This window comes from Rhipicephalus microplus, unplaced genomic scaffold (assembly GCF_043290135.1).
Source record: "Rhipicephalus microplus isolate Deutch F79 unplaced genomic scaffold, USDA_Rmic scaffold_37, whole genome shotgun sequence".
In the NCBI taxonomy this organism is placed as follows: Eukaryota; Metazoa; Arthropoda; class Arachnida; order Ixodida; family Ixodidae; genus Rhipicephalus; species Rhipicephalus microplus.
Genome location: NW_027464610.1, coordinates 865001 through 889980, shown reverse-complemented (window position 1 = coordinate 889980; position 24980 = coordinate 865001).

The window sequence follows — 24980 nt, the reverse complement described above, 5'->3', positions numbered from 1 at the left end:
GATATCTAATGTGAAAGCGCTCGCAAACGTCGTTAGGTTAGGTTAGGTTAGGTTAGGTTAGGTTAGGTTAGGTTAGGTTACGTTAGGTTAGGTTAGGTTAGGTTTGGTTAGGTTAGGTTAGGTTAGGTTAGGGTATGTTAGGTAAGGTTTGGTTAGGTTAGGTTAGGTTAGGTTGGTTTAGGTAAGGTTAGGTTAGGTTAAGATATGAACCGCGCTAAAACCGCATTAAACAATGTCACTTAGTGAGATGCTGTGTTTTTCACCATTACAAGTCGCGAACTGCGATATCTAATGTGAAAGCGCATGAAACCGTCGTAATCTTGTAGAAAACATTGTAAAGTAGCGAATAAAACGTTTTAAAACGATAGAAGTGCGAAGGTTCGGTTAGTTTGAGTTATGTTAGTTTAAGCTAGGTAGCGTCGTGAAACCACCAAAAACGACGTCATCTAACGAGATAGTGTTGTTTTAATGCGAGTACGAAACTGCGACAGGTAAAATGTTGTGAAAGCACTCAAAACGGCATGAACAAGCCAAATACTGCGTGTTGTACCGTTACAAGTGCGAAACTGCTATGTTGTGACATTCTCGGTAAAGCGCATGCAAGTATCGTGAAACCTTAAAGAACAATGTCATTTAGCGAGATACAGCGTTCTGTACTGTAATAAGTTGGTGAGAAACTGTGAGGTCAAGCAAATATCGTAATTGTGAACGAAACAGTGTAATTGAGCGTCTTTAGATACAAGTGCGAATGTTAGGTTAGGTTGACATATCAACCGTCGTAAAACCGCATTAAACAATGTCACTTAGTGAGATGTAGTGTTTTTCAACATTACAAGTCGGGAACTACGATATCTAATGTGAAAGCGCATGAAACCGTCGTAATCTTGTAGAAAACATTGTAAAGTGGCGAGTAAAACGTTTTCTAACGATAGAAGTGCGAAGGTTAGGTTAGGTTAGGTTAGTTTAAGCTAGGTAGCGTCGTGAAACCACCAAAAACGTAGTCATCTAACGAGATAGTGTTGTTTTATTGCGAGTATTAAACTGCGATAGGTGAAATGTTGTGAAAGCACACAAAACGGCATGAACAAGCCAAATACTGCGTGTTCTACCGTTACAAGTGCGAAACTGCTATATTGTGATATTCTCGTTAAATCGCATGCAAGTATCGTGAAACCTTAAAGAACAATGTCATTTAGCGAGATACAGCGTTCTGTACTGCAATAAGTTGGTGAAAAACTGTGAGGTTATGCAAATATCGTAATTGTGAACAAAACAGTGTAATAGAGCGTTTTTAGATACAAGTGCGAATGTTAGGTTAGGTTAAGATATGAACCGTCGTAAAACCGCATTAAACAATGTCACTTAGTGAGATGTAGTGTTTTTCAACATTACAAGTCGGGAACTACGATATCTAATGTGAAAGCGCATGAAACCGTCGTAATCTTGTAGAAAACATTGTAAAGTGGCGAGTAAAACGTTTTCTAACGATAGAAGTGCGAGGGTTAGGTTAGGTTAGGTTAGTTTAAGCTAGGTAGCGTCGTGAAACCACCAAAAACGACGTCATCCTACGAGATAGTGTTGTTTTATTGCGAGTACGAAACTGCGATAGGCAAAATGTTGTGAAAGCACACAAAACGGCATGAACAAGCCAAATACTGCGTGTTCTACCGTTACAAGTGCGAAACTGCTATATTGTGATATTCTCGTTAAAGCGCATGCAAGCATCGTGAAACCTTAAAGAACAATGTCATTTAGCGAGATACAGCGTTCTGTACTGCAATAAGTTGGTGAAAAACTGTGAGGTTATGCAAATATCCTAATTGTGAACGAAACAGTGTAATAGAGCGTTTTTTAATACAAGTGCGAATGTTAGGTTAGGTTAAGATATGAACCGTCGTAAAACCGCATTAATCAATGTCACTTAGTGAGATGCAGTGTTTTTCACCATTACAAGTCGGGAACTGCGATATCTAATGTGAAAGCGCTCGCAAACGTCGTTAGGTTAGGTTAGGTTAGGTTAGGTTAGGTTAGGTTAGGTTACGTTAGGTTAGGTTAGGTTAGGTTTGGTTAGGTTAGGTTAGGTTAGGTTAGGGTATGTTAGGTAAGGTTTGGTTAGGTTAGGTTAGGTTAGGTTGGTTTAGGTAAGGTTAGGTTAGGTTAAGATATGAACCGCGCTAAAACCGCAATAAACAATGTCACTTAGTGAGATGCTGTGTTTTTCACCATTACAAGTCGGGAACTGCGATATCTAATGTGAAAGCGCATGAAACCGTCGTAATCTTGTAGAAAACATTGTAAAGTAGCGAATAAAACGTTTTCTAACGATAGAAGTGCGAAGGTTCGGTTAGTTTGAGTTATGTTAGTTTAAGCTAGGTAGCGTCGTGAAACCACCAAAAACGACGTCATCTAACGAGATAGTGTTGTTTTAATGCGAGTACGAAACTGCGACAGGTAAAATGTTGTGAAAGCACTCAAAACGGCATGAACAAGCCAAATACTGCGTGTTGTACCGTTACAAGTGCGAAACTGCTATGTTGTGACATTCTCGGTAAAGCGCATGCAAGTATCGTGAAACCTTAAAGAACGATGTCATTTAGCGAGATACAGCGTTCTGTACTGTAATAAGTTGGTTAGAAACTGTGAGGTCAAGCAAATATCGTAATTTCGAACGAAACAGTGTAATTGAGCGTCTTTAGATACAAGTGCGAATGTTAGGTTAGGTTGACATATCGACCGTCGTAAAACCGCATTAAACAATGTCACTTAGTGAGGTGTAGTGTTTTTCAACATTACAAGTCGGGAACTACGATATCTAATGTGAAAGCACTTGCAAACGTCGTTAGGTTAGGTTAGGTTAGGTTAGGTTACGTTAGGTTAGGTTTGGTTAGGTTAGGTTAGGTTAGGTTATGTTAGGTTAGGTTGGGTTAGGTTAGGTTAGGTTACGTTAGGTTAAGGTATGAACCGTCGTAAAACCGCAATAAACAATGTCACTTAGTGAGATGCAGTGTTTTTCACCTTTACAAGTTGGGAACTGCGATACCTAATGCGAAAGCGCTTGAAACCGTCGTAATGTTGTAGAAAGCAATGTAAAGTAGCGAGTAAAACGTTTTCTAACGATAGAAGTGCGAAGGTTATGTTAGGTTGAGTTATGTTAGTTTAAGCTAGGTAGCGTCGTGAAACCACCAAAAACGACGTCATCTAACGAGATAGTGTTGTTTTATTGCGAGTACGAAACTGCGATAGGTAAAATGTTGTGAAAGCACACAAAATGGCATGAACAAGCCAAGTACTGCGTGTTGTACCGTTACAAGTGCGAAAGTGCTGTGTTGTGGCATTCTCGGTAAAGCGCATGCAAGTATCGTGAAACCTTAAAGAACGATGTCATTTAGCGAGATACAGCGTTCTGTACTGTAATAAGTGTGTGAGAAACTGTGAGGTCAAGCAAATATCGTAATTGTGAACGAAACAGTGTAATTGAGCGTCTTTAGATACAAGTGCGATTGTTAGGTTAGGTTGACATATCAACCGTCGTAAAACCGCATTAAACAATGTCACTTAGTGAGATGTAGTGTTTTTCAACATTACAAGTCGGGAACTACGATATCTAATGTGAAAGCGCATGAAACCGTCGTAATCTTGTAGAAAACATTGTAAAGTGGCGAGTAAAACGTTTTCTAACGATAGAAGTGCGAAGGTTAGGTTAGGTTAGGTTAGTTTAAGCTAGGTAGCGTCGTGAAACTACCAAAAACGACGTCATCAAACGAGATAGTGTTGTTTTATAGCGAGTATTAAACTGCGATAGGTGAAATGTTGTGAAAGCACACAAAACGGCATGAACAAGCCAAATACTGCGTGTTCTACCGTTACAAGTGTGAAACTGCTATATTGTGATATTCTCGTTAAATCGCATGCAAGCATCGTGAAACCTTAAAGAACAATGTCATTTAGCGAGATACAGCGTTCTGTACTGCAATAAGTTTGTGAAAAACTGTGAGGTCAAGCAAATATCGTAATTGTGAACGAAACAGTGTAATTGAGCGTCTTTAGATACAAGTGCGAATGTTAGGTTAGGTTAAGATATGAACTGTCGTAAAACCGCATTAAACAATGTCACTTAGTGAGATGTAGTGTTTTTCAACATTACAAGTCGGGAACTACGATATCTAATGTGAAAGCGCATGAAACCGTCGTAATCTTGTAGAAAACATTGTAAAGTGGCGAGTAAAACGTTTTCTAACGATAGAAGTGCGAAGGTTAGGTTAGGTTAGGTTAGTTTAAGCTAGGTAGCGTCGTGAAACCACCAAAAACGTAGTCATCTAACGAGATAGTGTTGTTTTATTGCGAGTATTAAACTGCGATAGGTGAAATGTTGTGAAAGCACACAAAACGGCATGAACAAGCCAAATACTGCGTGTTCTACCGTTACAAGTGCGAAACTGCTATATTGTGATATTCTCGTTAAATCGCATGCAAGTATCGTGAAACCTTAAAGAACAATGTCATTTAGCGAGATACAGCGTTCTGTACTGCAATAAGTTGGTGAAAAACTGTGAGGTTATGCAAATATCGTAATTGTGAACAAAACAGTGTAATAGAGCGTTTTTAGATACAAGTGCGAATGTTAGGTTAGGTTAAGATATGAACCGTCGTAAAACCGCATTAAACAATGTCACTTAGTGAGATGTAGTGTTTTTCAACATTACAAGTCGGGAACTACGATATCTAATGTGAAAGCGCATGAAACCGTCGTAATCTTGTAGAAAACATTGTAAAGTGGCGAGTAAAACGTTTTCTAACGATAGAAGTGCGAGGGTTAGGTTAGGTTAGGTTAGTTTAAGCTAGGTAGCGTCGTGAAACCACCAAAAACGACGTCATCCTACGAGATAGTGTTGTTTTATTGCGAGTACGAAACTGCGATAGGCAAAATGTTGTGAAAGCACACAAAACGGCATGAACAAGCCAAATACTGCGTGTTCTACCGTTACAAGTGCGAAACTGCTATATTGTGATATTCTCGTTAAAGCGCATGCAAGCATCGTGAAACCTTAAAGAACAATGTCATTTAGCGAGATACAGCGTTCTGTACTGCAATAAGTTGGTGAAAAACTGTGAGGTTATGCAAATATCCTAATTGTGAACGAAACAGTGTAATAGAGCGTTTTTTAATACAAGTGCGAATGTTAGGTTAGGTTAAGATATGAACCGTCGTAAAACCGCATTAATCAATGTCACTTAGTGAGATGCAGTGTTTTTCACCATTACAAGTCGGGAACTGCGATATCTAATGTGAAAGCGCTCGCAAACGTCGTTAGGTTGGGTTAGGTTAGGTTAGGTTAGGTTAGGTTACGTTAGGTTAGGTTAGGTTAGGTTTGGTTAGGTTAGGTTAGGTTAGGGTATGTTAGGTAAGGTTTGGTTAGGTTAGGTTAGGTTAGGTTGGTTTAGGTAAGGTTAGGTTAGGTTAAGATATGAACCGCGCTAAAACCGCATTAAACAATGTCACTTAGTGAGATGCTGTGTTTTTCACCATTACAAGTCGCGAACTGCGATATCTAATGTGAAAGCGCATGAAACCGTCGTAATCTTGTAGAAAACATTGTAAAGTAGCGAATAAAACGTTTTCAAACGATAGAAGTGCGAAGGTTCGGTTAGTTTGAGTTATGTTAGTTTAAGCTAGGTAGCGTCGTGAAACCACAAAAAACGACGTCATCTAACGAGATAGTGTTGTTTTAATGCGAGTACGAAACTGCGACAGGTAAAATGTTGTGAAAGCACTCAAAACGGCATGAACAAGCCAAATACTGCGTGTTGTACCGTTACAAGTGCGAAACTGCTATGTTGTGACATTCTCGGTAAAGCGCATGCAAGTATCGTGAAACCTTAAAGAACGATGTCATTTAGCGAGATACAGCGTTCTGTACTCTAATAAGTTGGTGAGAAACTGTGAGGTCAAGCAAATATCGTAATTGTGAACGAAACAGTGTAATTGAGCGTCTTTAGATACAAGTGCGAATGTTAGGTTAGGTTGACATATCAACCGTCGTAAAACCGCATTAAACAATGTCACTTAGTGAGATGTAGTGTTTTTCAACATTACAAGTCGGGAACTCCGATATCTAATGTGAAAGCGCATGAAACCGTCGTAATCTTGTAGAACATTGTAAAGTGGCGAGTAAAACGTTTTCTAACGATAGAAGTGCGAAGGTTAGGTTAGGTTAGGTTAGTTTAGGCTAGGTAGCATCGTGAAACTACCAAAAACGACGTCATCTAACGAGATAGTGTTGTTTTATTGCGAGTACGAAACTGCGATAGGCAAAATGTTGTGAAAGCACACAAAACGGCATGAACAAGCCAAATACTGCGTGTTCTACCGTTACAAGTGCGAAACTGCTATATTGTGATATTCTCGTTAAAGCGCATGCAAGCATCGTGAAACCTTAAAGAACAATGTCATTTAGCGAGATACAGCGTTCTGTACTGCAATAAGTTGGTGAAAAACTGTGAGGTTATGCAAATATCCTAATTGTGAACGAAACAGTGTAATAGAGCGTTTTTTAATACAAGTGCGAATGTTAGGTTAGGTTAAGATATGAACCGTCGTAAAACCGCATTAATCAATGTCACTTAGTGAGATGCAGTGTTTTTCACCATTACAAGTCGGGAACTGCGATATCTAATGTGAAAGCGCTCGCAAACGTCGTTAGGTTAGGTTAGGTTAGGTTAGGTTACGTTAGGTTAGGTTAGGTTAGGTTTGGTTAGGTTAGGTTAGGTTAGGGTATGTTAGGTAAGGTTTGGTTAGGTTAGGTTAGGTTAGGTTGGTTTAGGTAAGGTTAGGTTAGGTTAAGATATGAACCGCGCTAAAACCGCATTAAACAATGTCACTTAGTGAGATGCTGTGTTTTTCACCATTACAAGTCGCGAACTGCGATATCTAATGTGAAAGCGCATGAAACCGTCGTAATCTTGTAGAAAACATTGTAAAGTAGCGAATAAAACGTTTTCAAACGATAGAAGTGCGAAGGTTCGGTTAGTTTGAGTTATGTTAGTTTAAGCTAGGTAGCGTCGTGAAACCACCAAAAACGACGTCATCTAACGAGATAGTGTTGTTTTAATGCGAGTACGAAACTGCGACAGGTAAAATGTTGTGAAAGCACTCAAAACGGCATGAACAAGCCAAATACTGCGTGTTGTACCGTTACAAGTGCGAAACTGCTATGTTGTGACATTCTCGGTAAAGCGCATGCAAGTATCGTGAAACCTTAAAGAACGATGTCATTTAGCGAGATACAGCGTTCTGTACTCTAATAAGTTGGTGAGAAACTGTGAGGTCAAGCAAATATCGTAATTGTGAACGAAACAGTGTAATTGAGCGTCTTTAGATACAAGTGCGAATGTTAGGTTAGGTTGACATATCAACCGTCGTAAAACCGCATTAAACAATGTCACTTAGTGAGATGTAGTGTTTTTCAACATTACAAGTCGGGAACTACGATATCTAATGTGAAAGCGCATGAAACCGTCGTAATCTTGTAGAAAACATTGTAAAGTTGCGAGTAAAACGTTTTCTAACGATAGAAGTGCGAAGGTTAGGTTAGGTTAGGTTAGTTTAAGCTAGGTAGCGTCGTGAAACTACCAAAAACGACGTCATCTAACGAGATAGTGTTGTTTTATTGCGAGTATTAAACTGCGATAGGTAAAATGTTGTGAATGCACACAAAACGGCATGAACAAGCCAAATACTGCGTGTTCTACCGTTACAAGTGCGAAACTGCTATATTGTGATATTCTCGTTGAAGCGCATGCAAGCATCGTGAAACAAAGAACGATGTCATTTAGCGAGATACAGCGTTCTGTACTGCAATAGGTTGGTGAAAAACTGTGAGGTTATGCAAATATCGTAATTGTGAACGAAACAGTGTAATAGAGCGTTTTTCAATACAAGTACGAATGTTAGGTTAGGTTAAGATATGAACCGTCGTAAAACCGCATTAAACAATGTCACTTAGTGAGATGCAGTGTTTTTCACCATTACAAGTTGGGAACTGCGATATCTAATGTGAAAGCACTTGCAAACGTCGTTAGGTTAGGTTAGGTTAGGTTAGGTTACGTTAGGTTAGGTTTGGTTAGGTTAGGTTAGGTTAGGTTATGTTAGGTTAGGTTGGGTTAGGTTAGGTTAGGTTACGTTAGGTTAAGGTATGAACCGTCGTAAAACCGCAATAAACAATGTCATTTAGTGAGATGCAGTGTTTTTCACCTTTACAAGTTGGGAACTGCGATATCTAATGCGAAAGCGCTTGAAACCGTCGTAATGTTGTAGAAAGCAATGTAAAGTAGCGAGTAAAACGTTTTCTAACGATAGAAGTGCGAAGGTTATGTTAGGTTGAGTTATGTTAGTTTAAGCTAGGTAGCGTCGTGAAACCACCAAAAACGACGTCATCTAACGAGATAGTGTTGTTTTATTGCGAGTACGAAACTGCGATAGGTAAAATGTTGTGAAAGCACACAAAACGGCATGAACAAGCCAAATACTGCGTGTTGTACCGTTACAAGTGCGAAAGTGCTGTGTTGTGGCATTCTCGGTAAAGCGCATGCAAGTATCGTGAAACCTTAAAGAACGATGTCCTTTAGCGAGATACAGCGTTCTGTACTGTAATAAGTTGGTGAGAAACTGTGAGGTCAAGCAAATATCGTAATTGTGAACGAAACAGTGTAATTGAGCGTCTTTAGATACAAGTGCGAATGTTAGGTTAGGTTGACATATCAACCGTCGTAAAACCGCATTAAACAATGTCACTTAGTGAGATGTAGTGTTTTTCAACATTACAAGTCGGGAACTACGATATTTAATGTGAAAGCGCATGAAACCGTCGTTAGGTTAGGTTAGGTTAGGTTTGGTTAGGTTAGGTTAGGTTAGGTTAGATTAGGTTAGGTTGGGTTGAGTTGGGTTAGGTTAGGTTAGGTTAGGTTAGGTTGGGTTAGGTTAGGTTAGGTTAGGTTAGGTTACGTTAGGTTAGGTTAGGTTAGGTTACGTTAGGTTACGTTAGGTTAGGTAAGGATAATTTGGTTAGGTTAGGTAAGGTTAGGTTAGGTTAGGTTGGGTTGGGTGTTGTTGGGTTGGGTTGGGTTAGGTTGGGTTAGGTTAGGTTAGGTTACGTTAGGTTAGGTTAGGTTAGGTTACGTTAGGTTATGTTAGGTTAGGTTAGGTTACGTTAGGTTAGGATAGGTCAGGTAAGGTTAGGTTACGTTAGAATAGGTTAGGTTAGGTTACGTTAGGTTAAGTTAGGTTAGGTTAGGTTTGGTTAGGTTAGGTTAGGTTAGCTTAGGTTAGGTTAGGTTGGGTTGGGTTAGGTTGGGTTAGGTTAGGTTAGGTTAGGTTAGGTTGGGTTAGGTTAGTTTAGGTTAGGTTAGGTTAGGTTAAGTTGGGTTGGGTAGGTTAGGTTAGGTTAGGTAAGGTTAGGTTAGGTTAGGTTAGGTTAGGTTAAGGTATGAACCGTCGTAAAACCGCATTAAACAATGTCACTTAGTGAGATGCAGTGTTTTTCACCTTTACAAGTTGGGAACTGTGATATCTAATGCGAAAGCGCTTGAAACCGTCGTAATGTTGTAGAAAGCAATGTAAAGTAGCGAGTAAAACGTTTTCTAACGATAGAAGTGCGAAGGTCATGTTAGGTTGAGTTATGTTAGTTTAAGCTAGGTAGCGTCGTGAAACTACCAAAAACAACGTCATCTAACGAGATAGTGTTGTTTTATTGCGAGTACGAAACTGCGATAGGTGAAATGTTGTGAAAGCACACAAAACGGCATGAACAAGCCAAATACTGCGTGTTGTACCGTTACAAGTGCGAAACTGCTATGTTGTGATATTCTCGTTAAAGCGCATGCAAGCATCGTGAAACCTTAAAGAACGATGTCATTTAGCGAGATACAGCGTTCTGTACTGCAATAAGTTGGTGAAAAACTGTGAGGTTATGCAAATATCCTAATTGTGAACGAAACAGTGTAATAGAGCGTTTTTTAATACAAGTGCGAATGTTAGGTTAGGTTAAGATATGAACCGTCGTAAAACCGCATTAAACAATGTCACTTAGTGAGATGCAGTGTTTTTCACCATTACAAGTTGGGAACTGCGATATCTAATGTGAAAGCACTTGCAAACGTCGTTAGGTTAGGTTAGGTTAGGTTACGTTAGGTTAGGTTTGGTTAGGTTAGGTTAGGTAAGGTTATGTTAGGTTAGGTTGGGTCAGGTTAGGTTAGGTTACGTTAGGTTAAGGTATGAACCGTCGTAAAACCGCAATAAACAATGTCACTTAGTGAGATGCAGTGTTTTTCACCTTTACAAGTTGGGAACTGCGATATCTAATGTGAAAGCGCTTGAAACCGTCGTAATGTTGTAGAAAGCAATGTAAAGTAGCGAGTAAAACGTTTTCTAACGATAGAAGTGCGAAGGTTATGTTAGGTTGAGTTATGTTAGTTTAAGCTAGGTAGCGTCGTGAAACCACCAAAAACGACGTCGTCTAACGAGATAGTGTTGTTTTATTGCGAGTACGAAACTGCGATAGGTAAAATGTTGTGAAAGCGCACAAAACGGCATGAACAAGCCAAATACTGCGTGTTGTACCGTTACAAGTGCGAAAGTGCTATGTTGTGACATTCTCGGTAAAGCGCATGCAAGTATCGTGAAACCTTAAAGAACGATGTCATTTAGCGAGATACAGCGTTCTGTACTGCAATAAGTTGGTGAAAAACTGTGAGGTTATGCAAATATCGTAATTGTGAACAAAACAGTGTAATAGAGCGTTTTTAGATACAAGTGCGAATGTTAGGTTAGGTTAAGATATGAACCGTCGTAAAACCGCATTAAACAATGTCAATTACTGAGATGCAGTGTTTTTCACCATTAAAAGTGGGGAACTGCGATATTTAATGTGAAAGCGCTTGCAACCGTCGTTAGGTTAGGTTAGGTTAGGTTAGGTTAGGTTTGGTTAGGTTAGGTTAGATTAGGTTAGGTTGGGTTGAGTTGGGTTAGGTTAGGTTAGGTTAGGTTAGGTTAGGTTGGGTTAGGTTAGGTTAGGTTAGGTTACGTTAGGTTAGGTTACGTTAGGTTAGGTTAGGTTAGGTTACGTTAGGTTAGGTTAGGTTAGGTAAGGATAATTTGGTTAGGTTAGGTAAGGTTAGGTTAGGTTAGGTTGGGTTGGGTGTTGTTGGGTTGGGTTGGGTTGGGTTAGGTTGGGTTAGGTTAGGTTAGGTTACGTTAGGTTAGGTTAGGTTAGGTTACGTTAGGTTATGTTAGGTTAGGTTAGGTTACGTTAGGTTAGGTTAGGTCAGGTAAGGTTAGGTTACGTTAGAATAGGTTAGGTTAGGTTACGTTAGGTTAGGTTAAGTTAGGTTAGGTTAGGTTTGGTTAGGTTAGGTTAGGTTAGCTTAGGTTAGGTTAGGTTGGGTTGGGTTGGGTTAGGTTGGGTTAGGTTGGGTTAGGTTAGGTTAGGTTAGGTTAGGTTGGGTTAGGTTAGTTTAGGTTAAGTTAGGTTAGGTTAAGTTGGGTTGGGTTAGGTTAGGTTAGGTTAGGTAAGGTTAGGTTAGGTTAGGTTAGGTTAGGTTAAGGTATGAACCGTCGTAAAACCGCATTAAACAATGTCACTTAGAGAGATGCAGTGTTTTTCACCTTTACAAGTTGGGAACTGTGATATCTAGTGTGAAAGTGCTTGAAACCGTCGTAATGTTGTAGAAAGCAATGTAAAGTAGCGAGTAAAACGTTTTCTAACGATAGAAGTGCGAAGGTCATGTTAGGTTGAGTTATGTTAGCTTAAGCTAGGTAGCGTCGTGAAACTACCAAAAACAACGTCATCTAACGAGATAGTGTTGTTTTATTGCGAGTACGAAACTGCGATAGGTGAAATGTTGTGAAAGCACACAAAACGGCATGAACAAGCCAAATACTGCGTGTTGTACCGTTAAAAGTGCGAAACTGCTATGTTGTGATATTCTCGTTAAAGCGCATGCAAGCATCGTGAAACCTTAAAGAACGATGTCATTTAGCGAGATACAGCGTTCTGTACTGCAATAAGTTGGTGAAAAACTGTGAGGTTATGCAAATATCCTAATTGTGAACGAAACAGTGTAATAGAGCGTTTTTTAATACAAGTGCGAATGTTAGGTTAGGTTAAGATATGAACCGTCGTAAAATCGCATTAAACAATGTCACTTAGTGAGATGTAGTGTTTTTCACCATTACAAGTTGGGAACTGCGATATCTAATGTGAAAGCACTTGCAAACGTCGTTAGGTTAGGTTAGGTTACGTTAGGTTAGGTTTGGTTAGGTTAGGCAAGGTTTGGTTAGGTTAGGTTAGGTTAGGTTGGTTTAGGTAAGGTTAGGTTAGGTTAAGATATGAACCGCGCTAAAACCGCATTAAACAATGTCACTTAGTGAGATGCTGTGTTTTTCACCATTACAAGTCGGGAACTGCGATATCTAATGTGAAAGCGCATGAAACCGTCGTAATCTTGTAGAAAACATTGTAAAGTAGCGAATAAAACGTTTTCTAACGATAGAAGTGCGAAGGTTCGGTTAGTTTGAGTTATGTTAGTTTAAGCTAGGTAGCGTCGTGAAACCACCAAAAACGACTTCATCTAACGAGATAGTGTTGTTTTAATGCGAGTACGAAACTGCGACAGGTAAAATGTTGTGAAAGCACTCAAAACGGCATGAACAAGCCAAATACTGCGTGTTGTACCGTTACAAGTGCGAAACTGCTATGTTGTGACATTCTCGGTAAAGCGCATGCAAGTATCGTGAAACCTTAAAGAACGGTGTCATTTAGCGAGATACAGCGTTCTGTACTGTAATAAGTTGGTGAGAAACTGTGAGGTCAAGCAAATATCGTAATTGTGAACGAAACAGTGTAATTGAGCGTCTTTAGATACAAGTGCGAATGTTAGGTTAGGTTGACATATCAACCGTCGTAAAACCGCATTAAACAATGTCACTTAGTGAGATGTAGTGTTTTTCAACATTACAAGTCGGGAACTACGATATCTAATGTGAAAGCGCATGAAACCGTCGTAATCTTGTAGAAAACATTGTAAAGTTGCGAGTAAAACGTTTTCTAACGATAGAAGTGCGAAGGTTAGGTTAGGTTAGGTTAGTTTAAGCTAGGTAGCGTCGTGAAACTACCAAAAACGACGTCATCTAACGAGATAGTGTTGTTTTATTGCGAGTATTAAACTGCGATAAGTAAAATGTTGTGAATGCACACAAAACGGCATGAACAAGCCAAATACTGCGTGTTCTACCGTTACAAGTGCGAAACTGCTATATTGTGATATTCTCGTTGAAGCGCATGCAAGCATCGTGAAACCTTAAAGAACGATGTCATTTAGCGAGATACAGCGTTCTGTACTGATAAGTTGGTGAAAAACTGTGAGGTTATGCAAATATCGTAATTGTGAACGAAACAGTGTAATAGAGCGTTTTTCAATACAAGTACGAATGTTAGGTTAGGTTAAGATATGAACCGTCGTAAAACCGCATTAAACAATGTCACTTAGTGAGATGCAGTGTTTTTCACCATTACAAGTTGGGAACTGCGATATCTAATGTGAAAGCACTTGCAAACGTCGTTAGGTTAGGTTAGGTTAGGTTAGGTTACGTTAGGTTAGGTTTGGTTAGGTTAGGTTAGGTTAGGTTATGTTAGGTTAGGTTGGGTTAGGTTAGGTTAGGTTACGTTAGGTTAAGGTATGAACCGTCGTAAAACCGCAATAAACAATGTCACTTAGTGAGATGCAGTGTTTTTCACCTTTACAAGTTGGGAACTGCGATATCTAATGCGAAAGCGCTTGAAACCGTCGTAATGTTGTAGAAAGCAATGTAAAGTAGCGAGTAAAACGTTTTCTAACGATAGAAGTGCGAAGGTTATGTTAGGTTGAGTTATGTTAGTGTAAGCTAGGTAGCGTCGTGAAACCACCAAAAACGACGTCATCTAACGAGATAGTGTTGTTTTATTGCGAGTACGAAACTGCGATAGGTAAAATGTTGTGAAAGCACACAAAACGGCATGAACAAGCCAAATACTGCGTGTTGTACCGTTACAAGTGCGAAAGTGCTGTGTTGTGGCATTCTCGGTAAAGCGCATGCAAGTATCGTGAAACCTTAAAGAACGATGTGCTTTAGCGAGATACAGCGTTCTGTACTGTAATAAGTTGGTGAGAAACTGTGAGGTCAAGCAAATATCGTAATTGTGAACGAAACAGTGTAATTGAGCGTCTTTAGATACAAGTGCGAATGTTAGGTTAGGTTGACATATCAACCGTCGTAAAACCGCATTAAACAATGTCACTTAGTGAGATGTAGTGTTTTTCAACATTACAAGTCGGGAACTACGATATTTAATGTGAAAGCGCATGAAACCGTCGTTAGGTTAGGTTAGGTTAGGTTAGGTTTGGTTAGGTTAGGTTAGGTTAGGTTAGGTTAGGTTAGATTAGGTTAGGTTGGGTTGAGTTGGGTTAGGTTAGGTTAGGTTAGGTTAGGTTGGGTTAGGTTAGGTTAGGTTAGGTTAGGTTACGTTAGGTTAGGTTACGTTAGGTTAGGTTAGGTTAGGTTACGTTAGGTTAGGTTAGGTTAGGTAAGGATAATTTGGTTAGGTTAGGTAAGGTTAGGTTAGGTTAGGTTGGGTTGGGTGTTGTTGGGTTGGGTTGGGTTGGGTTAGGTTGGGTTAGGTTAGGTTAGGTTACGTTAGGTTAGGTTAGGTTAGGTTACGTTAGGTTATGTTAGGTTAGGTTAGGTTACGTTAGGTTAGGTTAGCTCAGGTAAGGTTAGGTTACGTTAGAATAGGTTAGGTTAGGTTACGTTAGGTTAGGTTAAGTTAGGTTAGGTTAGGTTTGGTTAGGTTAGGTTAGGTTAGCTTAGGTTAGGTTAGGTTGGGTTGGGTTGGGTTAGGTTGGGTTAGGTTAGGTTAGGTTAGGTTAGGTTGGGTTAGGTTAGTTTAGGTTAGGTTAGGTTAAGTTGGGTTGGGTTAGGTTAGGTTAGGTTAGGTTAGGTTAGGTTGGGTTGGGTTGGGTTAGGTTGGGTTAGGTTAGGTTAGGTTAGGTTAGGTTGGGTTAGGTTAGTTTAGGTTAGGTTAGGTTAAGTTGGGTTGGGTTAGGTTAGGTAAGGTTAGGTAAGGTTATGTTAGGTTATTTTAGGTTAGGTTAAGGTATGAACCGTCGTAAAACCGCATTAAACAATGTCACTTAGTGAGATGCAGTGTTTTTCACCTTTACAAGTTGGGAACTGTGATATCTAATGTGAAAGCGCTTGAAACCGTCGTAATGTTGTAGAAAGCAATGTAAAGTAGCGAGTAAAACGTTTTCTAACGATAGAAGTGCGAAGGTCATGTTAGGTTGAGTTATGTTAGTTTAAGCTAGGTAGCGTCGTGAAACTACCAAAAACAACGTCATCTAACGAGATAGTGTTGTTTTATTGCGAGTACGAAACTGCGATAGGTAAAATGTTGTGAAAGCACACAAAACGGCATGAACAAGCCAAATACTGCGTGTTGTACCGTTACAAGTGCGAAACTGCTATGTTGTGATATTCTCGTTAAAGCGCATGCAAGCATCGTGAAACCTTAAAGAACGATGTCATTTAGCGAGATACAGCGTTCTGTACTGCAATAAGTTGGTGAAAAACTGTGAGGTTATGCAAATATCCTAATTGTGAACGAAACAGTGTAATAGAGCGTTTTTTAATACAAGTGCGAATGTTAGGTTAGGTTAAGATATGAACCGTCGTAAAACCGCATTAAACAATGTCACTTAGTGAGATGCAGTGTTTTTCACCATTACAAGTTGGGAACTGCGATATCTAATGTGAAAGCACTTGCAAACGTCGTTAGGTTAGGTTAGGTTAGGTTACGTTAGGTTAGGTTTGGTTAGGTTAGGTTAGGTAAGGTTATGTTAGGTTAGGTTGGGTTAGGTTAGGTTAGGTTACGTTAGGTTAAGGTATGAACCGTCGTAAAACCGCAATAAACAATGTCACTTAGTGAGATGCAGTGTTTTTCACCTTTACAAGTTGGGAACTGTGATATCTAATGTGAAAGCGCTTGAAACCGTCGTAATGTTGTAGAAAGCAATGTAAAGTAGCGAGTAAAACGTTTTCTAACGATAGAAGTGCGAAGGTTATGTTAGGTTGAGTTATGTTAGTTTAAGCTAGGTAGCGTCGTGAAACCACCAAAAACGACGTCGTCTAACGAGATAGTGTTGTTTTATTGCGAGTACGAAACTGCGATAGGTAAAATGTTGTGAAAGCACACAAAACGGCATGAACAAGCCAAATACTGCGTGTTGTACCGTTACAAGTGCGAAAGTGCTATGTTGTGACATTCTCGGTAAAGCGCATGCAAGTATCGTGAAACCTTAAAGAACGATGTCATTTAGCGAGATACAGCGTTCTGTACTGCAATAAGTTGGTGAAAAACTGTGAGGTTATGCAAATATCGTAATTGTGAACAAAACAGTGTAATAGAGCGTTTTTAGATACAAGTGCGAATGTTAGGTTAGGTTAAGATATGAACCGTCGTAAAACCGCATTAAACAATGTCAATTACTGAGATGCAGTGTTTTTCACCATTAAAAGTGGGGAACTGCGATATTTAATGTGAAAGCGCTTGCAACCGTCGTTAGGTTAGGTTAGGTTAGGTTAGGTTAGGTTTGGTTAGGTTAGGTTAGGTTAGATTAGGTTAGGTTGGGTTGAGTTGGGTTAGGTTAGGTTAGGTTAGGTTGGGTTAGGTTAGGTTAGGTTAGGTTAGGTTACGTTAGGTTAGGTTAGGTTAGGTTACGTTAGGTTAGGCTAGGTTAGGTAAGGATAATTTGGTTAGGTTAGGTAAGGTTAGGTTAGGTTAGGTTGGGTTGGGTTGTGTTGGGTTGGGTTGGGTTGGGTTAGGTTGGGTTAGGTTAGGTTACGTTAGGTTAGGTTAGGTTAGGTTACGTTAGGTTAGGTTAGGTCAGGTAAGGTTAGGTTACGTTAGAATAGGTTAGGTTAGGTTACGTTAGGTTAGGTTAAGTTAGGCTAGGTTAGGTTTGGTTAGGTTAGGTTAGGTTAGCTTAGGTTAGGTTAGGTTGGGATGGGTTGGGTTAGGTTGGGTTAGGTTAGGTTAGGTTAGGTTAGGTTGGGTTAGGTTAGTTTAGGTTAGGTTAGGTTAGGTTAGGTTAAGTTGGGTTGGGTTAGGTTAGGTTAGGTTAGGTAAGGTTAGGTTAGGTTAGGTTAGGTTAGGTTAAGGTATGAACCGTCGTAAAACCGCATTAAACAATGTCACTTAGTGAGATGCAGTGTTTTCACCATTACAAGTCGGGAACTGCGATATCTAATGTGAAAGCGCTTGCAAACGTCGTTAGGTTAGGTTAGGTTATGTTAGGTTAGATTAGGTTAGGTTAGGTTAGGTTTGGTTAGGTTAGGTTAGGTTAGGGTATGTTAGGTAAGGTTTGGTTAGGTTAGGTTAGGTTGGGTTAGGTAAGGTTAGGTTAGGTTAAGATATGAACCGCGCTAAAACCGCATTAAACAATGTCACTTAGTGAGATGCTGTGTTTTCCACCATTACAAGTCGGGAACTGCGAAAACTAATGTGAAAGTGCTTGAAACCGTCGTAATGTTGTAGAAAGCAATGTAAAGTAGCGAGTAAAACGTTTTCTAACGATAGAAGTGCGAAGGTTATGTTAGGTTGAGTTATGTTAGTTTAAGCTAGGTAGCGTCGTGAAACCACCAAAAACGACGTCATCTAACGAGATAGTGTTGTTTTATTGCGAGTACGAAACTGCGATAGGTAAAATGTGAAAGCACACAAAACGGCATGAACAAGCCAAATACTGCGTGTTGTACCGTTACAAGTGCGAAACTGCTATGTTGTGACATTCTCGGTAAAGCGCATGCAAGTATCGTGAAACCTTAAAGAACGATGTCATTTAGTGAGATACAGCGTTCTGTACTGTAATAAGTTGGTGAGAAACTGTGAGGTCAAGCAAATATCGTAATTGTGAACGAAACAGTGTACTTGAGCGTCTTTAGATACAAGTGCGAAGGTTAGGTTAGGTTGACATATCAACCGTCGTAAAACCGCATTAAACTATGTCACTTAGTGAGATGTAGTGTTTTTCAACATTACAAGTCGGGAACTACGATATCTAATGTGAAAGCGCATGAAACCGTCGTAATCTTGTAGAAAACATTGTAAAGTTGCGAGTAAACGTTTTCTAACGATAGAAGTGCGAAGGTTAGGTTAGGTTAGGTTAGTTTAAGCTAGGTAGCGTCGTGAAACTACCAAAAACGGCGTCATCTGACGAGATAGTGTTGTTTTATTGCGAGTATTAGACTGCGATAGGTAAAATGTTGTGAATGCACACAAAACGGCATGAACAAGCCAAATACTGCGTGTTCTACCGTTACAAGTGCGAAACTGCTATATTGTGATATTCTCGTTAAAGCGCATGCAAGCATCGTGAAACCTTAAAGAACGATGTCATTTAGCGAGATACAGCGTTCTGTACTGCAATAAGTTGGTGAAAAACTGTGAGGTTATGCAAATATCGTAATTGTGAACGAAACAGTGTAATAGAGCGTTTTTCAATACAAGTACGAATGTTAGGTTAGGTTAAGATATGAACCGTCGTAAAACCGCATTAAACAATGTCACTTAGTGAGATGCAGTGTTTTTCACCATTACAAGTTGGGAACTGCGATATCTAATGTGAAAGCACTTGCAAACGTCATTAGGTTAGGTTAGGTTAGGTTAGGTTACGTTAGGTTATGTTAGGTTAGGTTGGGTTAGGTTAGGTTAGGTTACGTTAGGTTAAGGTATGAACCGTCGTAAAACCGCAATAAACAATGTCACTTAGTGAGATGCAGTGTTTTTCACCTTTACAAGTTGGGAACTGCGATATCTAATGTGAAAGCGCTTGAAACCGTCGTAATGTTGTAGAAAGCAATGTAAAGTAGCGAGTAAAACGTTTTCTAACGATAGAAGTGCGAAGGTTATGTTAGGTTGAGTTATGTTAGTTTAAGCTAGGTAGCGTCGTGAAACCACCAAAAACGACGTCATCTAACGAGATAGTGTTGTTTTATTTCGAGTACGAAACTGCGATAGGTAAAATGTTGTGAAAGCACACAAAACGGCATGAACAAGCCAAATACTGCGTGTTGTACAGTTACAAGTGCGAAAGTGCTATGTTGTGACATTCTCGGTAAAGCGCATGCAAGTATCGTGAACCCTTAAAGAACGATGTCATTTAGCGAGATACAGCGTTCTGTACTGTAATAAGTTGGTGAGAAACTGTGAGGTCAAGCAAATATCGTAATTGTGAACGAAACAGTGTAATTGAGCGTCTTTAGATACAAGTGCGAATGATAGGTTAGGTTAAGATATGAACCGTCGTAAAACCGCATTAAACAATGTCAATTACTGAGATGCAGTGTTTTTCACCATTAAAAGTGGGGAACTGCGATATTTAATGTGAAAGCTCTTGCAACCGTCGTTAGGTTAGGTTAGGTTAGGTTAGGTTAGGTTAGGTTAGGTTAGATTAGGTTAGGTTGGGTTGAGTTGGGTTAGGTTAGGTTAGGTTAGGTTAGGTTGAATTAGGTAAGGTTAGGTTAGGTTAGGTTACGTTAGGTTAGGTTACGTTAGGTTAAGTTAGGTTAGGTTACGTTACGTTAGGTTAGGTTAGGTTAGGTAAGGATAATTTGGTTAGGTTAGGTAAGGTTAGGTTAGGTTAGGTTAGGTTGGGTTGGGTGTTGTTGGGTTGGGTTGGGTTGGGTTAGGTTGGGTTGGGTTAGGTTAGGTTACGTTAGGTTAGGTTAGGTTACGTTAGGTTATGTTAGGTTAGGTTAGGTTACGTTAGGTTAGGTTAGGTCAGGTAAGGTTAGGCTACGTTAGAATAGGTTAGGTTAGGTTACGTTAGGTTAGGTTAAGTTAGGTTAGGTTAGGTTTGGTTAGGTTAGGTTAGCTTAGGTTAGGTTAGTTTGGGTTGGGTTGGGTTAGGTTGGGTTAGGTTAGGTTAGGTCGGGTTAGGTTAGGTTAGGTTGGGTTAGGTTAGATTAGGTTAGGTTAGGTTAGGTTAGGTTAAGTTGGGTTGAGTTAGGTTAGGTTAGGTTAGGTAAGGTTAGGTTAGGTTAGGTTAGGTTAGGTTAAGGTATGAACCGTCGTAAAACCGCATTAAACAATGTCACTTAGTGAGATGCAGTGTTTTTCACCTTTACAAGTTGGGAAGTGTGATATCTAATGTGAAAGCGCTTGAAACCGTCGTAATGTTGTAGAAAGCAATGTAAAGTAGCGAGGAAAACGTTTTCTAACGATAGAAGTGCGAAGGTCATGTTAGGTTGAGTTATGTTAGTTTAAGTTAGGTAGCGTCGTGAAACTACCAAAAACAAAGTCATCTAACGAGATAGTGTTGTTTTATTGCGAGTACGAAACTGCGATAGGTGAAATGTTGTGAAAGCACACAAAACGGCATGAACAAGCCAAATACTGCGTGTTGTACCGTTACAAGTGCGAAACTGCTATGTTGTGATATTCTCGTTAAAGCGCATGCAAGCATCGTGAAACCTTAAAGAACGATGTCATTTAGCGAGATACAGCGTTCTGTACTGCAATAAGTTGGTGAAAAACTGTGAGGTTATGCAAATATCCTAATTGTGAACGAAACAGTGTAATAGAGCGTTTTTAATACAAGTGCGAATGTTAGGTTAGGTTAAGATATGAACCGTCGTAAAACCGCATTCAACAATGTCACTTAGTGAGATGCAGTGTTTTTCACCATTACAAGTCGGGAACTGCGATATCTAATGTGAAAGCGCTTGCAAACGTCGTTAGGTTAGGTTAGGTTTGGTTAGTTTAGGTTAGGTTAGGTTAGGGGACGTTAGGTTAGGTTAGGTTAGGTTAGGTTAGGGTATGTTAGGTAAGGTTTGGTTAGGTTAGGTTAGGTTAGGTTGGGTTAGGTAAGGTTAGGTTAGGTTAAGATATGAACCGCGCTAAAACCGCATTAAACAATGTCACTTAGTGAGATGCGGTGTTTTTCACCATTACAAGTCGGGAACTGCGATATCTAATGTGAAAGCGCATGAAACCGTCGTAATCTTGTAGAAAACATTGTAAAGTTGCGAGTAAAACGTTTTCTAACGATAGAAGTGCGAAGGTTATGTTAGGTTGAGTTATGTTAGTTTAAGCTAGGTAGCGTCGTGAAACCACCAAAAACGACGTCATCTAACGAGATAGTGTTGTTTTATTTCGAGTACGAAACTGCGATAGGTAAAATGTTGTGAAAGCACACAAAACGGCATGAACAAGCCAAATACTGCGTGTTGTACAGTTACAAGTGCGAAAGTGCTATGTTGTGACATTCTCGGTAAAGCGCATGCAAGTATCGTGAACCCTTAAAGAACGATGTCATTTAGCGAGATACAGCGTTCTGTACTGTAATAAGTTGGTGAGAAACTGTGAGGTCAAGCAAATATCGTAATTGTGAACGAAACAGTGTAATTGAGCGTCTTTAGATACAAGTGCGAATGATAGGTTAGGTTAAGATATGAACCGTCGTAAAACCGCTATAAACAATGTCAATTACTGAGATGCAGTGTTTTTCACCATTAAAAGTGGGGAACTGCGATATTTAATGTGAAAGCGCTTGCAACCGTCGTTAGGTTAGGTTAGGTTAGGTTAGGTTAGGTTAGGTTAGGTTAGGTTAGGTTAGATTAGGTTAGGTTGGGTTGAGTTGGGTTAGGTTAGGTTAGGTTAGGTTAGGTTGGGTTAGGTAAGGTTAGGTTAGGTTAGGTTACGTTAGGTTAGGTTACGTTAGGTTAGGTTAGGTTAGGTTACGTTACGTTAGGTTAGGTTAGGTTAGGTAAGGATAATTTGGTTAGGTTAGGTAAGGTTAGGTTAGGTTAGGTTAGGTTGGGTTGGGTGTTGTTGGGTTGGGTTGGGTTGGGTTAGGTTGGGTTAGGTTAGGTTAGGTTACGTTAGGTTAGGTTAGGTTACGTTAGGTTATGTTAGGTTAGGTTAGGTTACGTTAGGTTAGGTTAGGTCAGGTAAGGTTAGGCTACGTTAGAATAGGTTAGGTTAGGTTACGTTAGGTTAGGTTAAGTTAGGTTAGGTTAGGTTTGGTTAGGTTAGGTTAGCTTAGGTTAGGTTAGTTTGGGTTGGGTTGGGTTAGGTTGGGTTAGGTTAGGTTAGGTTGGGTTAGGTTAGGTTAGGTTGGGTTAGGTTAGATTAGGTTAGGTTAGGTTAGGTTAGGTTAAGTTGGGTTGAGTTAGGTTAGGTTAGGTTAGGTAAGGTTAGGTTAGGTTAGGTTAGGTTAGGTTAAGGTATGAACCGTCGTAAAACCGCATTAAACAATGTCACTTAGTGAGATGCAGTGTTTTTCACCTTTACAAGTTGGGAAGTGTGATATCTAATGTGAAAGCGCTTGAAACCGTCGTAATGTTGTAGAAAGCAATGTAAAGTAGCGAGGAAAACGTTTTCTAACGATAGAAGTGCGAAGGTCATGTTAGGTTGAGTTATGTTAGTTTAAGTTAGGTAGCGTCGTGAAACTACCAAAAACAAAGTCATCTAACGAGATAGTGTTGTTTTATTGCGAGTACGAAACTGCGATAGGTGAAATGTTGTGAAAGCACACAAAACGGCATGAACAAGCCAAATACTGCGTGTTGTACCGTTACAAGTGCGAAACTGCTATGTTGTGATATTCTCGTTAAAGCGCATGCAAGCATCGTGAAACCTTAAAGAACGATGTCATTTAGCGAGATACAGCGTTCTGTACTGCAATAAGTTGGTGAAAAACTGTGAGGTTATGCAAATATCCTAATTGTGAACGAAACAGTGTAATAGAGCGTTTTTTAATACAAGTGCGAATGTTAGGTTAGGTTAAGATATGAACCGTCGTAAAACCGCATTCAACAATGTCACTTAGTGAGATGCAGTGTTTTTCACCATTACAAGTCGGGAACTGCGATATCTAATGTGAAAGCGCTTGCAAACGTCGTTAGGTTAGGTTAGGTTTGGTTAGTTTAGGTTAGGTTAGGTTAGGGGACGTTAGGTTAGGTTAGGTTAGGTTAGGTTAGGGTATGTTAGGTAAGGTTTGGTTAGGTTAGGTTAGGTTAGGTTAGGTTGGGTTAGGTAAGGTTAGGTTAGGTTAAGATATGAACCGCGCTAAAACCGCATTAAACAATGTCACTTAGTGAGATGCGGTGTTTTTCACCATTACAAGTCGGGAACTGCGATATCTAATGTGAAAGCGCATGAAACCGTCGTAATCTTGTAGAAAACATTGTAAAGTTGCGAGTAAAACGTTTTATAACGATAGAAGTGCGAAGGTTAGGTTAGGTTAGGTTAGTTTAAGCTAGGTAGCGTCGTGAAACTACCAAAAACGACGTCATCTAACGAGATAGTGTTGTTTTATTGCGAGTATTAAACTGCGATAGGTAAAATGTTGTGAATGCACACAAAACGGCATGAACAAGCCAAATACTGCGTGTTCTACCGTTACAAGTGCGAAACTGCTATATTGTGATATTCTCGTTGAAGCGCATGCAAGCATCGTGAAACCTTAAAGAACGATGTCATTTAGCGAGATACAGCGTTCTGTACTGATAAGTTGGTGAAAAACTGTGAGGTTATGCAAATATCGTAATTGTGAACGAAACAGTGTAATAGAGCGTTTTTCAATACAAGTACGAATGTTAGGTTAGGTTAAGATATGAACCGTCGTAAAACCGCATTAAACAATGTCACTTAGTGAGATGCAGTGTTTTTCACCATTACAAGTTGGGAACTGCGATATCTAATGTGAAAGCACTTGCAAACGTCGTTAGGTTAGGTTAGGTTAGGTTAGGTTAGGTTACGTTAGGTTAGGTTTGGTTAGGTTAGGTTAGGTTAGGTTATGTTAGGTTAGGTTGGGTTAGGTTAGGTGAGGTTACGTTAGGTTAAGGTATGAACCGTCGTAAAACCACAATAAACAATGTCACTTAGTGAGATGCAGTGTTTTTCACCTTTACAAGTTGGGAACTGCGATATCTAATGCGAAAGCGCTTGAAACCGTCGTAATGTTGTAGAAAGCAATGTAAAGTAGCGAGTAAAACGTTTTCTAACGATAGAAGTGCGAAGGTTATGTTAGGTTGAGTTATGTTAGTTTAAGCTAGGTAGCGTCGTGAAACCACCAAAAACGACGTCATCTAACGAGATAGTGTTGTTTTATTGCGAGTACGAAACTGCGATAGGTAAAATGTTGTGAAAGCACACAAAACGGCATGAACAAGCCAAATACTGCGTGTTGTACCGTTACAAGTGCGAAAGTGCTGTGTTGTGGCATTCTCGGTAAAGCGCATGCAAGTATCGTGAAACCTTAAAGAACGATGTCCTTTAGCGAGATACAGCGTTCTGTACTGTAATAAGTTGGTGAGAAACTGTGAGGTCAAGCAAATATCGTAATTGTGAACGAAACAGTGTAATTGAGCGTCTTTAGATACAAGTGCGAATGTTAGGTTAGGTTGACATATCAACCGTCGTAAAACCGCATTAAACAATGTCACTTAGTGAGATGTAGTGTTTTTCAACATTACAAGTCGGGAACTACGATATTTAATGTGAAAGCGCAAGAAACCGTCGTTAGGTTAGGTTAGGTTAGGTTAGGTTTGGTTAGGTTAGGTTAGGTTAGGTTAGGTTAGGTTAGATTAGGTTAGGTTGGGTTGAGTTGGGTTAGGTTAGGTTAGGTTAGGTTAGGTTGGGTTAGGTTAGGTTAGGTTAGGTTAGGTTACGTTAGGTTAGGTTACGTTAGGTTAGGTTAGGTTAGGTTACGTTAGGTTAGGTTAGGTTAGGTAAGGATAATTTTGTTAGGTTAGGTAAGGTTAGGTTAGGTTAGGTTGGGTTGGGTGTTGTTGGGTTGGGTTGGGTTGGGTGAGGTTGGGTTAGGTTAGGTTAGGTTACGTTAGGTTAGGTTAGGTTAGGTTACGTTAGGTTATGTTAGGTTAGGTT